The 15000-nt window shown below is 45.2% G+C and overlaps 1 protein-coding gene across 15 annotated transcripts in view; it reads right to left on the reverse strand.

The window, feature by feature from the left end:
• The window catches only part of LOC113817707 (uncharacterized), a 714080-nt gene that overhangs the window by 680645 nt on the left and 18435 nt on the right, over positions 1-15000 (reverse strand). For 2 of the 15 annotated variants that reach the window (XM_070131968.1, XM_070131970.1), the window contains exon 1: positions 2289-2572. The exons of 12 other annotated variants lie outside the window; for them this stretch is intronic. The gene's annotated coding sequence lies outside the window, so the exon portion shown is untranslated. Of the gene's footprint in view, positions 1-2288; positions 2573-15000 lie in introns of those variants that run through there. One more of the 15 variants, XM_070131979.1, reaches the window with a different exon arrangement.

Here is a 15000-nt window from a genome sequence, read left to right on the forward strand (position 1 = left end):
GGTGAAAAAAAACAAGACAGCAGACCCTACATCAAAAATTAAAATAGTTCAAAAACAACAGAAGTGACAATGCAATGATAAAATATAACTGAAGGTAGGAGTGTTGCAGTAATCAAACGGATGATGATGGCAATGCCGGTATTAATGATAACAAGTAAATGAGCGGTACTGATTATTAAGATAAAATAATTACCATTAACATCATATCATAAGTAATGCAATAACAATGGTAAGAATATTAATAATGATGTGATATTGATGATAATGATAATAATTAAATGAGCAGTGTAGATAAATATAAAACAATTACCATTATCATAAGATAAATAATTTAAAAAAAAATAAGAATATCAATAAGAATGACGATAATAACGATAATGATAGCAATAATGTTATCAATAGTGATTACAACGATAGCAATGATAAAGGTAATAAGGATAATAATAATGCGATAATAATGATAACGGCAAAAACGACAGTTATGACGTAAATAATAATAAGAAAAGTAAAACCCAAATGAAAAATATATATACATAGCACGAAAAAGAAATACAGCTATTCCAAGAAGGAAGCAAAACATAGATCCAATGAGAAAATGGGACGAGATAATAAATAAAAGATGCAAGATAAGCAAAATGAGGGGGGAAGAAACGAAAACGGAGACACACACACACACACACATACATACATACATACATACATACAGAGAGAGAGAGAGAGAGAGAGAGAGAGAGAGAGAGAGAGAGAGAGAGAGAGAGAGAGAGAGAGAGAGAGAGAGAGAGAGAGAGAGAGAGAGAGAGAATCAAACACAATGTGAATGGACACAAGCCAAAACAGCCCATAACCCGTGAAAGTCACACTCCTGCCGGGAGAAGTTACATCCGAGAGTGTCTCACTGACAGCACAGGCCCCAACGTGGGTATGGCAACACTTTACCCTTCTCCGAATCAGCACTTTACGATCAAGCTATTAACTGCTTGCCCTAATAAAATTAGATTAACCTCTCTATCAATAAGCAAATGTGAAACAGAACAGAAAGTACATTTAAGCAGTCCACATACCCTATGAAGACACAAAAAACTATGGAAAAATCACAACAATTTGTTTGGTGTACATGTTACACGTTTAACCCGGTGATTCCGCCTGCCGTGTAATACAATTAATGGTACGTCGACTCGATGTGACCTCACGCACTTTCAAAAGGTTAGCTGTGTACATCGTTGACTTCGCATATTAATAGAATTAACATTTACAATATTGACCTTGCTATTACTGCTGTTATTTTTGTTCTTAACAGAATCGACGGTTGCTATTATTACAGCGACGTGCTTTTTATTTGGTTATCGCCATTAGTATTGTAACAATCTTATCTGATTTAGTTAACTGTCACATTCTCTTATTATCGTCGTTAATGTTAGTCACTCAATATTAATATCGTTACTATGCATACCACTATCGTATCATCCTCTCCATTACCCTGGCAATGAGTAATGTTTTACATTTCGCAACAGCCGTGATATATCGTCAAAATAATTATCTGCACAAATGGTTACATCACTATCCTACTAAATGCGCCAATATCATCATCTGCTTTGGCTTTATCGCGAAAATAATTATACAGATAAGCCGCGCAAATCATATTAAACTACAGATATCAACAGTGTATTTCAATAAGTTAAATATGGTAATCACACACGGGTCTCCCTTCCTTTTCATATAAACCGCCATCATCGCCAGTCATCGTTAACACACATAATTATCAGAACACCGAAAGAGAATGACACGAGGGTCTGGAATGACCACACGACCCACATATGAGCGAATGACAACACCAAAACAGACACCGCTGAATGTTGACATTGCAATGGAGTGATCGGTTGAAGCTCGAAAACCTTCAGTTTGCAAATTCCTTTCACGCGCTATTGAGATTATTGTCGACGGAACCAATGACATAAGTTACGGATGACTTGCATGACAGTTTTATCCATTTTCATTGCTACTGTTTTAATAGTCAGGGACGTGTTGAACAGGTCCTCCCGATCGGCTGTCCCACGTGAGGAAGGCTCTACGCCCTTTTCAAAATTTCTTTCGCAGACGCAAAATGCAACAACGTAGTAGTTTCGAAATGCGCTTAGTATAAAGATATGAGTTCGGCAGCACACACTGCACATGAGGCAAGGCCACGAGAATAGGCCGAGTCTAATGCCATTCCAACCTCGGCCCACATTTGCGTTCCCGCCCCCAACGCCTGGGATCCTGGAATGGTTGGTGGGAACCTCGTAACTAACCTCTTCTAGGGCGACTTTCTGGTGTGCCTTCGATGATGTAGAGGAAATAACTCTTTATCCACAGGCCCTAAAAAAACACAAAAACACTGCAACACACAATTATCACTGGTAAACAGGCGTTATTACGACTGAGGTCACCACTACACACCACGAGAGTTTGGCTGTGCCGACAAGACTGGAACTGGATCGCTCCTCGCATGGAACGTGCACGACCCCGGACAAAGGCAAACTTTAGACTTATCGCTAAACAGTCGCTGCTAAGCGTGGCAAGGCGGCAAAGTGTAAAAGTGAAGTATTGAAAAACTGAGAGTTTAATAATAATCAAAACAGTAATCCAAAAGACTATGCGTGCGCTTTTATATAAATTAGATAGAGGAAGAAAATATCATCTTGGCGCACGCGGACGCGGCGGATTGATCGGTTGGTGCTGCCATCTAACGGCGGCCGCATCAACTTCCCACAACACCAGGCCTGGCACACTCACGCTTAAGTTTTCGATCAATATCTTTATCTCATTCAAACAGCTGACCATAAGATGAGCAGTTGGCCTAACTCGCAAACACCCAATGAATATTCCTAGCCCATTAACAGGCTGTAAAAGAGTACAGTATCAGAGCCCCGAGTTGAGTATGCCGTGTTCGTGCCAACTTATGGGCAAGGTACGGAATGGCCCCCAATCACCGGGTCGGCGGGTAATTCAAACGTCTGCTATAAATATACTTTTTACATGAGCGATGGCCGCCCTAGACAATAGGAGATGCTAAACCCGTAGGCTGCCACGAACGCGGCCGAGCCAACCGGCGTTAATATCCGGCTAAATAACCATTCCCTGAATCATCGAAATGAAATAGGACTTTCCTTTGAGAAAGCCGGCATTCACCTGACAGCCGCTCAATAGACTCCCCTAAACCAGAGGCAAAGAAAATGATAATCGTAACGCACTACACAATCGATATCAGTCCTCACCTAAACTTCCCCTCATCGGCCACACATCCCCGCTCTCCCCCTTTCCCGCTCCCCCCACCCCCTCCCGCCCCGCCCTCGCCGCGCGTGTATACCAAACTTAATTCACCGAAGTTGCCAGCTAAGATTCGGGGTCCCGGCGTAATTTTCTAAGTTGTGACCTCGCAAGTTTACAATTGGCTGGCTGGGAGAGATAGAAGGGGAGAAGAGGGTTCATGGCCTCCCCCCCGACGAATTTGCGAGTGATATCGGCTCCCTCCTCGCCCCCGAACTCCGAACCGCAGCCACTCAAAATCAAGAGAAAAATATAAGACAGTTGGGCTCCGCGATAAGGGCGAACGGTCCATTTCTTATTTATTTTTTCACTCTTATTTATGCAAAACATCTCATGCTGCTGTAGCTGTGACACGGTTGTCGTCACTGACAGTGATAGCGACATTGACTGATGATGATTGATGACTGCGGATGATAATGATCATGAACGCAAAGTCTGCGTCATCTTCGTATAATATGATACTCGCCAATGCAGTTAACCTCATTCACGCAAGATAGCACACTTCGTCATTATTACACATTCATCTCAAACTCTAACATCACTACAAACGCCACCACCCATACTGACTATTTAACGAATCACAACTTATGTAATCATTAGTATAAATCCTTAAAATGCCAACAGTATGACAACCAACACAATCTCTTGCATCTCACCGTCTACATTCCTCGTAACATAACCTACCGTTTACACAAACGCAACCAACGCTTCGTAGTTCCTTACATTTCGCAAAGACAACACACTTCGTACACCACACACAATATAGCCAACAAAACGCTAACGCAATGCATCTAAAAGGACCTCCACCATCACCCAATTTACTTCCAGTCCACTCAGCTCTACCCATACAAACCCGACACTCTACCTAGCGCGAACCTAGGCCTATCCCACCCAAATACCTCGCTCAGCCTATCACCCTAGTTCCCCCCGTAGCCACCCCAGTCCAGCCCAAACGCCCACAGAGCTCACCCATCACCTGCAATGCACCTATCACCAGTCGACCACCGCTTCAGCCCGAGTCAACAAATCAGGGCTGGATCTCGTCGCCTAAATCCCCGGCCATAATTACCGCGCTGGTTTAACTGTTCCCTCGCCATTCGCAAGCCCCGCAGTCACGAGAAAAAAGGGGAGTTAGGGTATTAAGTGGTCGTTCTGCTTCTTCCGTCTCATTTTCAGACTTATCCAAAAACGTAAAGTATATTTTACAATTTGTCTTCGTGGATATATATGTATGAATAAACACACACATGTATATGTACACACACACACATACATATATATATGTGTGTGTGTGTATGTGTGTGTGTGTGTGTGTGTGTGTGTGTGTGTGTGTGTGTGTGTGTGTGTGTGTGTGTGTGTGTGTGTGTGTGTGTGTGTGTGTGTGTGTGCGTGTGTGTGTGCGTGTGTGTGTGTGTGTGTGTGTGTGTGTGTGTGTGTGTGTGTGTGTGTGTGTGTGTGTGTGTGTGTGTGTGTGTGTGTGTGTGTGTGTGTGTGTGCGTGCGTATGTTTATATATATGTATGTCTATATATATACAAACATAATATGAATATATACATATATAGTCACTTCCTCTTTTTTTCCATTTTCGTATTTCTGGATATAATACACCATATAGCTTTTCATACATATATTGTTTTCCACTACATATCATTTCCTATTCAAGCTTCCTGCAAGCTAGCGAGGAATAATTCGTTTCTGCTGGAAATCTCCCCCTTTTTTTTCTTTCTCTCCATTCTAAAAAATGTAAAAGCGCACGGGAAAGTTAAACTTCAGTCCTGGGGCCGGATTAACTAATGTACTTACGATGGTAAATTCACTGGTAACTTTAGTTACCATGGTAAACAGACAACGATGGTATTCACTAACAACTTGCCATCGAGTTACCATGGTAAATTTTACCAGTGGTCGGAGCAATGGTAACTTCTGGGAAGACGATGCCATCACCTGTTATCTCGTCCAAAAGTCAATATCTAAGCAAAGTTCTTTTGTACTGATAACGTGTATGATAAGCAAATATCACAATATAGACATGGCAAAAAAAGCAAATTTCACATGAAACTAGCAAGAATAAAATCCACGCAAATTCTCGTCAAATCAGAGGTAGACATAGACTGTCGAGTGCATGTAATGGATAGATAAGTGAACGCTTAGAGCATTCTTTTTCTCTGATATAATAATTATTGACATCCCATTTCAACAATATGCTCAAGGCCGGATGGCTCGCTTTCTCGCACCTAGGCCCCGGCAGCTGCCTTCCCCTCCTTCAGCAGACGCGTGTTCACTCTCCTTTCTCTTTTGGCACCTACGGCCTAAGCAAGCATCGCCCTCGCAAGGAACAGCTACATACAAGGACGTCTCGCCCGACAGCGGGGGCAGAACAAGAGCAGTTACAGAACAGAGCAGGGAGAGACAGGGACAGACGACAGTCTCGCTCATCACTGCTCCGCCCTCGGCACCCGGGGCACAGGTCTCTCGTGGGGTCACACATCTCCCTCACCCAATAAACCCTCTAACAAAGACCTTTCATTCACCTGCTCTCATGCCCAACCTCTTACACTGACATTCCACATGATGGATAAGATTGAATAAATTTATTATTTTTTCAATATATGCTAGAATGTTGTTTCAGCTGTGACAATGATTTTTAAACTTTCGCTGTGCCTAGTTCTATTTAAATGCTAAGTGATTGGCCGAAGGAACCAAAAATATTGTGTGTGGCGCTTGCTGATTAGTGGAATTACTTCACCAGAGCCCTCTGTTGGCTACCATTAGAACAAGTCGATTTACGATTGTAACTCAGGCGATGCGGGTTGCCATATCTTCGCGGATCCCGGTTTGCCATCACTGGAAAATGCAATGGTAAATGACCGCTGGTAAATGGGTTGAGATCGTATGTTAGTGAATCCGACCCCTGGATCCATTCTGCTCCCGGTAGTCATCCACGCGGAGCATCGCAGTAGCTCGGGTGTCGCGGGGAGGCCGGGAGGAAGGAGGGGGGAGGTGAGGAAGTGGGAGACTGGGGGAAGCAAAGGAAATGGTGATGATGAAGGGGGAAGGGATGTAAAGGTGATGACAATGCTGGAGGGGGAGCAAGGCAAGTATGGCAAGCGCAGTAGGCGGAGGCGAAGGGGACATGACGGCGAATTGGACAGTGAAAATTCTAACAAATAAATAAAGTGACCAAATGCCCAGCCTGGCGAGCGACGACTGTGCATGAGGGATGAAGGGAGAAGGGGAGGTGTTAAATGGATGGAGAAAGGAAGCGTATGGGGGAAAATAGCGGTGAAAGGAGAGGGGAACATGAGAAGGCGATGAAAGCCTGGCTAGAAAGAGGGATCTCGAACCTCACACCAACATTTTTAATAAAACACGGATGGGATGGCAGGGCCTGAATAGACGAGGAACGCAGAACATTCCGGATTTTTCTTTTTCATAGTAAATAGAAGCGCACGCATAACGGCAGATAGATAGACTCGGATAAATGCATAAGAGTGGCATTGGCATATTTACCGAAACCACTATTGCGATGCACAAAAGAGACGAGAGATGGATGGATATATGGATTTGCGAGAAGGAAGGATTTAGATGGTTAAGCACAAGTACACACATATTGCGTGGTAATAGATATACGCGCGCGTGCGTGTGTGTCTGCGTAAAAGTGAGCTATATATATCTATAGCCTATATATAATACACTACGGAAATATCAAAATACACTTGATGTACGGAAAACAACTCACCTGAGCTTTAGTTCTCTAGCGTAGTGCTTCAAACAGAGGCACGCATTTACTGCTATTATAAGCATTAGAACTAATACAATAATTTGGTCGCGGACTAGTAATTATCAATGAAACGAAAATAAATCTGAACGGGAGAGAGAGAGAGAGAGAGAGAGAGAGAGAGAGAGAGAGAGAGAGAGAGAGAGAGAGAGAGAGAGAGAGAGAGAGAGAGAGAGAGAGAGAGAGAGAGAGAGGGAGAGGGAGAGAGGGAGAGAGAGAGAGAGAGAGAGAGAGAGAGAGAGAGAGAGAGAGAGAGAGAGAGAGAGAGAGAGAGAGAGAGAGAGAGAGAGAGGGAGAGGGAGAAGGAGAGGAGAGGGAGAGGGAGAGAGAGAGAGAGAGAGAGAGAGAGAGAGAGGGAGAGGGAGAGGGAGAGGGAGAGGGAGAGAGAGAGAGAGAGAGAGAGAGAGAGAGAGAGAGAGAGAGAGAGAGAGAGAGAGAGAGAGAGAGAGAGAGAGAGTGAGTGAGGGGAAAATGGGAGGGGAGGGGAGGGAAGAAGGGGAGAGGAAGAGGGAGGGAGGGAAGAAGGGGATAGGAAGAGGGAGGGAGGGAAGAAGAGGATAGGAAGAGGGAGGGAGGGAAGACGGGGATAGGAAGAGGGAGGGAGGGAAGAAGAGGATAGGAAGAGGGAGGGAGGGAAGAAGGGGATAGGAAGAGGGAGGGAGGGAAGAAGGGGATAGGAAGAGGGAGGGAGGGAAGAAGGGGATAGGAAGAGGGAGGGAGGGAAGAAGGGGATAGGAAGAGGGAGGGAGGGAAGAAGGGGATAGGAAGAGGGAGGGAGGGAGGGAGAAAGAGGGAAAGGGGAGGGGAGGGGAGGCGAGGCGAGGGGAGGGGAGGGGTGAGGGGAGGGGAGGGGTGAGGGGAGGGGAGGGGAGGGGAGGGGAGGGGAGGGGAGGGGAGGGGAGGGGAGGGGAGAGGAGAGAGAGAGATAAGGAGGAAGAGGAAAGGAGAGAAAGAAATGAGGAGGGAGAGGAAAGGAGAGAGAGAGAGAGAGAGAGAGAACAGAAAGAGAGATGAGTCACATGATTAAGATTGTGTTGGCGCCAGGCTCCCGCAGCCACTTCGGCGCCAAGAGTTAAAGAGCCGCGGGAGGCCCATTTTCCCTTGCATAACTCCCCACGCTCGTATCGAACTCCCACCTTCCTGCCCCATCCCACTGACACGAACCGCGATTTGTATATATAGACTAAAAAAAAGACCGCTACCTCTTAAGCCTGTTTCTATACCACCCACACCTACACCCCATCTCCATCCCCCATGCCCACCCCCACATCCAGTCCCTGTTCTATACTTCCCGAAGCCGAGATCGATGGCTGTGGCAGTAGAGGGGGATGGAGTAAAGGGAATGGGGAGGGGAAGGGGACGGGGTGGGGAAGGGGAATGGGTAGAGGGTTGGAGACGGAGAGGGAAAGGGGACTAGGGATGGGGAAGAGATAGGGATGGTGATGGGGAAGGGGACGAAGAGAGGAAGGGGAAGGGAGAGAGGGATGGGGAAAGGTAAGGGGACGAAGAGATGAAGGGGAAGGGAGAGAGGGATGGGGAAAGGAAAGGGGACGGAGAGGGAAAGGGGAAGCGGACGGGGAGGGGAAAGAGGAAAGTGGAAGAGGGGAGGGGAAAGAGGAGGAAAGGGGAAGAGTAGGGAAATGAGAAAGGGTACGGGAATGAAGCAATGAGAAGGGGCAGGTAGAGAGAATAGATGTGGCAAAAAGAACAAAAAAGACGAAAAGAAAACAGAAAGGAAAGGAAGAAGGATAACAAAAAAAAAAACAAGGGAGAGGGGGAGGAGGGGGAGGCAGGGTTAACGTGTAATGGGACAAATGGAATCGGCACTCCGCGTTTCCTCAAAATCAGAGATCGATAACTTTCTGAACCGAAAACAAACCTGGCCGGCGGTGCGGAACACGCCCGCTCGACTCCATTCAAAGGCTCGCCCGCCATACGGCTATGAACTACAAAAAATAAATACAAAATATCCCTCTTCTCTTCTTCCTGCTATTATCTTGAGTGTGGGCGTACTGGACGACTGCATCAGCGTGAGTGAGTGAGTGAGTGAGTGAGTGTGTGAGTGAGTGACTGAGTGTGTGTATGTATGAGTGATTGAATGAGTGAGTGAGCGTGTGCATGTATGAGTGAGTATGTGCGTGTATGAGTGTGTGCGTGTATGAGTGAGTGTGTGCATGTATGTGTGTGTGCATGTATGTGTGTGTGTGTATGCATGTGTGTATGTGTATTACTGTGAGCATGTATGTGTGTATGCGTGCATGTATGTGTGTATGCGTACATGTATGTGTGTATGCGTGCATGTATGAGTGTGTGCATCTACATGAGTATGTATGCATGTATGAGTGTCTGTGTATGTAGGTGTGTGTTTGTGTGTGTGTGTGTGTGTGTGTGTGTGTGTGTGTGTGTGTGTGTGTGTGTGTGTGTGTGTGTGTGTGTGTGTGTATATATATATATATATATATATATATATATATATATATATATATATATATATATATGAGTGTGTGTACATGTATGAGTAAGTGTGCTTGTATGTATGTGTTCTTGTATGTGTGTGTATGTATGCATGTGCCGGTATGTGCGTGTGTGCTTGCGCATATCATATATGATACATCTTTACATACGCACAATTCTCACATAAGCTGATAGCATACCTAACATTCAACATTTACAAGTAAATAACAACACGATCTGTCCTTGGCGGTTGTAGTATCAGACAATGACACAGATCAATAACCCGGGGCGATGAGGAAAGGGGGGGTAGGGGGTGGGGGTAGGGGACAGGGGGAACGAGACTGAGCCGGATCTATCTCCATCTTCTCCCCTTGCACCTTAATTCAACCTTCATATTTTTTTTATTTTTTCCCCCGAATAATTGAAATTTGATATGCGGGTATTTTTTCCCTTTTTATTACCTTGATTCCATCTCGCCTAATTTTTTCCTGTTGTCTTCATTTCCAATTTCAGCCTCCTCCACCTCGGGTCTTTCCATTTACTTTCTCCATATCTCTTGTATTTTTTTTCCTTCCTCTCCCTCTCTTTCTTTGCATTCCTGTCTTATTTCAATTTTAGCCTCCTCCTGGAGTTGCTTCTTTCCCCTATCACACGCACACCCCTTCTCTTCTACACCCGCTTCACTTTTACTTCTTTCCCTTCGCTTCGTCCCCTGTCCCCCACCCCCCTTCCCTGCTCCCCGACGCCCACCGCTACCCCACCCACAGCCGTCAGTGATCAGCGTGTCAGCCGCGTATTTACAGTGGCAATCAGCATCGACCCCTCGGCGCCCCTCTCCACCTGGTTCCTGCGTCTACCGTTCACCTGTCGACGGAAGGCGCCTTCGCAGTCGACACACACAAGCCTCCCCCCCCCTCCCCCCGCCGTTCCTCCCGAGACTCAACTATCTCCGTGATTAGCCTCCGTTTCATTAAGCTTCCATTAGTGATAGGCAAATCATTTTTCCAATTCATTTGCATTAACCTCCTCCCTCCCCGCCAACTCCTCTCCCTCTCAGTCTCTTACGTGACTGTACTCACATCATTTATACGTAATGTTTTTTATATACAATTTTTTCCATGCTTTATCAATTACCTCACGTATATCTCAGTGCAACGAAATTAGCTCTAGTGAATGATAAAGCATTTTTCCAGTGGTTATAGGCTGTAAAAAACAAAATGTATCTCGTCCTCCTATGCATGTATGAATAATGTCTTACACAAACTACAGATAAAAAGAGTTGGGGGGAGGGGGAATCTCACACACACTATTTCCATTTTCACTTCTCTTCTTCCCCGCCACCTCCTCTAAATTGAATCCATACCTGTTACATTGAGAGCCCATATATTGAAATCTAATTCACTTATCATTTGCTCGAGTGCGTAGGTGTGGCTTATTGACGTCATCCTTGACTGTGGAGGGCGAGTGGGAAGGGTGGACATTGATAAATGCGATTGTTAAATTCAATATTTTAACTGCAATTGCCATATACGGACTTTGATATCTGTAGAAGTACTAATGTACGTCAAAAATATTCTTTACTAATGATATCAATATCAACAAAACCATAACCATGGCCATTATTATAACAAAATATAACACTGGCTTTCTGTGACAGGAATAAAATGCAAGAGCACTGCCAACTCTGAAAGTAAGACAACCTGTAACCATCAGTCTTCATAAGTATCATTATCCTGAGTCGTATAATGATTATCATTGCTCTTATCAAAATTACCAATATTTTTTCATATTTGTGACATCACTTGACTACGAAAAAATAAACAAACTTCCGTCTAAATTTCCAAGTAAATGGAGGCAGATATCATACACCTTGTCGATACTACCAACAAAGGGCATTTTGTTTAACTAATATCCCCAAATAATAATGACTATTATGTTTTCCACACTGCAATATTCCGCATATTATGCAGGGATAAAAGTTCCTGGTATGTAAAAGGAAGACAGATAAAGAAAAAGGGCGGAAGGAGGGGAGAGTAAGTGCTGAGAAAGGGTCGAAGGAAGGAGAGAAGTGAAAGACAAAAATAAAAAAAGAAGGCAAGGGAGGGGAGGGGACGGGAAAGAAAGAAAAGTATGCGAGGAGAGGGAAAGGAAAAGGAGTCAAAAGAACATCAAAGAAATGAAAGAATTACATTGAATGCAATTCTTCAAGTCGCCTACTTACACGTATCTCCATGCTTAACGGAAAGGAAAGACATGAAGATGGAAGGGGATAAGTGAGAAAAGGAGGGAAATGGAAATGGGGATACGGGAATGGGAGATACATTATAGACAAAATGGAATTCTCTCGTTCACTCAATAACGTCTTATAATAAAACAGCATCTATTTTTTAGATTTCATGTCATTACCCCGAGAGATTCTCCCAAGATAACATTTTCACATCAGTCCCAACTTCTTTCAAAATATGATAAAGGAACGAAGAAGCCCTTCTTGCTGTATAGACCCGCGATGATGGATTTCAACGAGAAATCCTCCAGTCTTTCAGCTCACGCCCTCCCCGCCCGGTTCCCTGCAACCCTTTCCCTCCTGCACCGCCTCCCAAGCCCTGAACTCCTTCCACTCCATCACTTCCCCGTGGTCATGTAAGCAACGGCGACCCAACGTGTACACGCCTGCCTATTCGCTTAATAAAGAATGTGGGTCTTTCCCAAATATCGACATATCCGAACATCACCTTGAGCACAGGCAGGCAGAACTGGACGCTAAATTAACCCAAGTCCGACCAACCCGGAGGCCGAGCTCGAAACGGACTGCGCTGCGACCGGTTCTGGCAATAACCCATGCGTCATCACATCCAGCATCAAGAGGCCCCGAAAGAGACAAATTCGAACCATGGCCTAACTTACCTTATTCCCATTAAACGAAAATCAGTTCGACAGAACAAATGAACGTGATTGTCTATTTTCGTCTGTCGTTTAACTGATGTTTTCCTGCTTTTAGGAAGACATAAGAAACACCTAAAACTCCTAATAACCTAAGATGTGTATGCAACTACAATAAATGTAAAAATATGCGACTACAAATATTAATAAAAAAACAAAAATGCAGCTGGTAGCAACAGATAACGAACAGCTGTAGGCTCTCTTAAGTTAATTAGGGTAAACATTTTATGGAGGAGACAAACAATGCTTGTTGGGGAAACATCCATGAAGGAAGCTCTTCCGCCTTGCATCACCTGAATGTATATAAACCTATGCACCGACACGGTTTAACTGAAAAAGACGTGGACTGCTTTATATTACCAGTAAAGGGATATCGGGGTCATAGAGTATCTTGAGACATTTAGAAAATATAAACAGCAAAAATAACGCCATAAAGGGAAGATAACTAAATGTTACATAAAGGTCCGGAGTGCACCGCGGTGAACGTCACGCCGAATATAAAGAACATAATGGCATGTCGTAAAATGAAGTTACAGGCCATAGAGCCATTTCGACCTGCAGCAATTGGCCCTCCCTCAGTCCTGGAGATACTCTACAAGCTTAAGTCAAAATACGAAACATCGTAAAATCGAGGAACTATAACGTAAAATATCCAACTCGGAGCAAGGAAACCGGAGACGCGACGCCGTATGACCTGGAAGGCTCCATGCTCTTGATTCATCCACTCCCGCTCGCGCCTCCGTCCCCGCGGCAAGAAGCCCGGGTCTCCCTTAAGCATAAACAAAATACAATCCTCCATGTGGCGGCGCAAGCACACGGCGACGAAGGCGCGCTGGAGACGCAGCGAGTCAGTGGAGAGTTGATGATAACCTCGAGCTAAACTCTCTTCAAGGGTATTAATCACGCTGGAGTTGACGGTCCGTCCTCAATTATAAATAGATTAGCGGTTCCGCCACTGCCTGATCACTGCTAGATGGCCAGAGGTGGGAGGACGGGCAGATCTTGGCCACTAAAAGTGCAAATTTATTATCGCCACGCCTCTTCATCAGCATTTATATTAAAATCGCATCATTTCTGCGATAGCTTTCTCTTCACTCCTCTTGAAGTTCTAAAGGATAAGTCATATAAATACATCTTCATCAACATAGAAACTAACTTGCAAACTGTACTATCTCGTCTAATGCAAAACCATTGGAAGTTCCCACCTCAATCTATACAAGAATCCAATGCCCATTTCTTGCTGTTCCTTACTACTCCTAGTCCTCAGCATAAAACATCCACTCCGCCCACAAGCATCCCCATCCCTATTCCCATATTCCTACCCCCCTCCCCCACCACCACCACCACCTCCTTGAGTCAGCTGGGCACGGCGAGGCGTCATACGATCGATTTCCGTGCCGCGTGCTGCCAGTCACAATGGTCCGTCCGCCAACAGCTGAGGCTACGCAGGGTCGATATTAGCCAGCGGGGTTCGGGCTGACGTACTCCCACCAGGGAGAGGGGAGTTAAAGAAAAAGACAGAGACGGGAGGGACAGGGACGAGCGAAAGGGAACGCACAGAAGAGAGGGATGGGATGGGAAGACAAAAGGATGGGAGGGATGGAAATGGAGAGGAAGGGACCTTAAAATACGACCTGAGACGTACCGAGATGGGAGGCGAAGTGCTTAGATAGAGGGGAGGGAGGGGGCACAAAAATAATAAACAAGGGAATAATGGAACAGATACGGATGAGAGTAGATTATAAGGAGGCAAGCAAGCAAATGATAATGAAGGAAAAAGCACGTAGAAGAGGCATTTGAAGCAAAGCATAGCAAACATGAAGAAAGACCAGATGAAAGTTCAGGGAAGGAAAAAGGGAGAAAATGAAGGATATATAAAGGAGAATACCAAAACCAAAATATTTTAGGAGAAAACGATAAGACATGGAACACAAAGGAAATAGAAAGGCACAGCATGAGAAATCGAAGGAAGAATACTGTGCAAGTTTTCTGCCACGTCAACAGGTAGTACCACGTGAGGGAGGGAAAACGGCAGAGAGAGGGGGGGGGGGGGGAGATGGGAACTGTGGGGAAGGGGGTACAGAGGCCAGAAGGGGGAGGAAAGTCAGCTTGTGGGGCGGGGTGGGGGGAGGAGATGGGAGAGAAGTTATAGGAAATGTTCCCCGCTTGGAAATGGTCGGCCCAGGTATGTAACGTGGAGAGTGTTCGCTCCAGGGTGCACGAGTTCCTCCCCTATCACCCTGCCCCCGCCTCTCCCCCCACTCCGCGCCAGCTCAGGGAATGGTTTCATGGGCATGTCTCCCTTAAGCGCCGAGGAAATAATCCGGATTGGCCGAAAATTCTTCCGAGTAATAATATCTTTCTGGGTGCATCTTCCATTGCCATTTCTTTCTCGCAAGAGCTGGGTGAAACTCGTTTTATCAAAGGACTGTCTCTTGTAAACCTGTCAGTCCGTGTTTAACTGACGGGGAAATGAACGAAATGGCTACACATTCGCCTTGACCCCTACATGTCAGTTTT

The sequence above is a fragment of the Penaeus vannamei genome, chromosome 17 (assembly GCF_042767895.1).
Source record: "Penaeus vannamei isolate JL-2024 chromosome 17, ASM4276789v1, whole genome shotgun sequence".
Classification (NCBI taxonomy): Eukaryota; Metazoa; Arthropoda; class Malacostraca; order Decapoda; family Penaeidae; genus Penaeus; species Penaeus vannamei.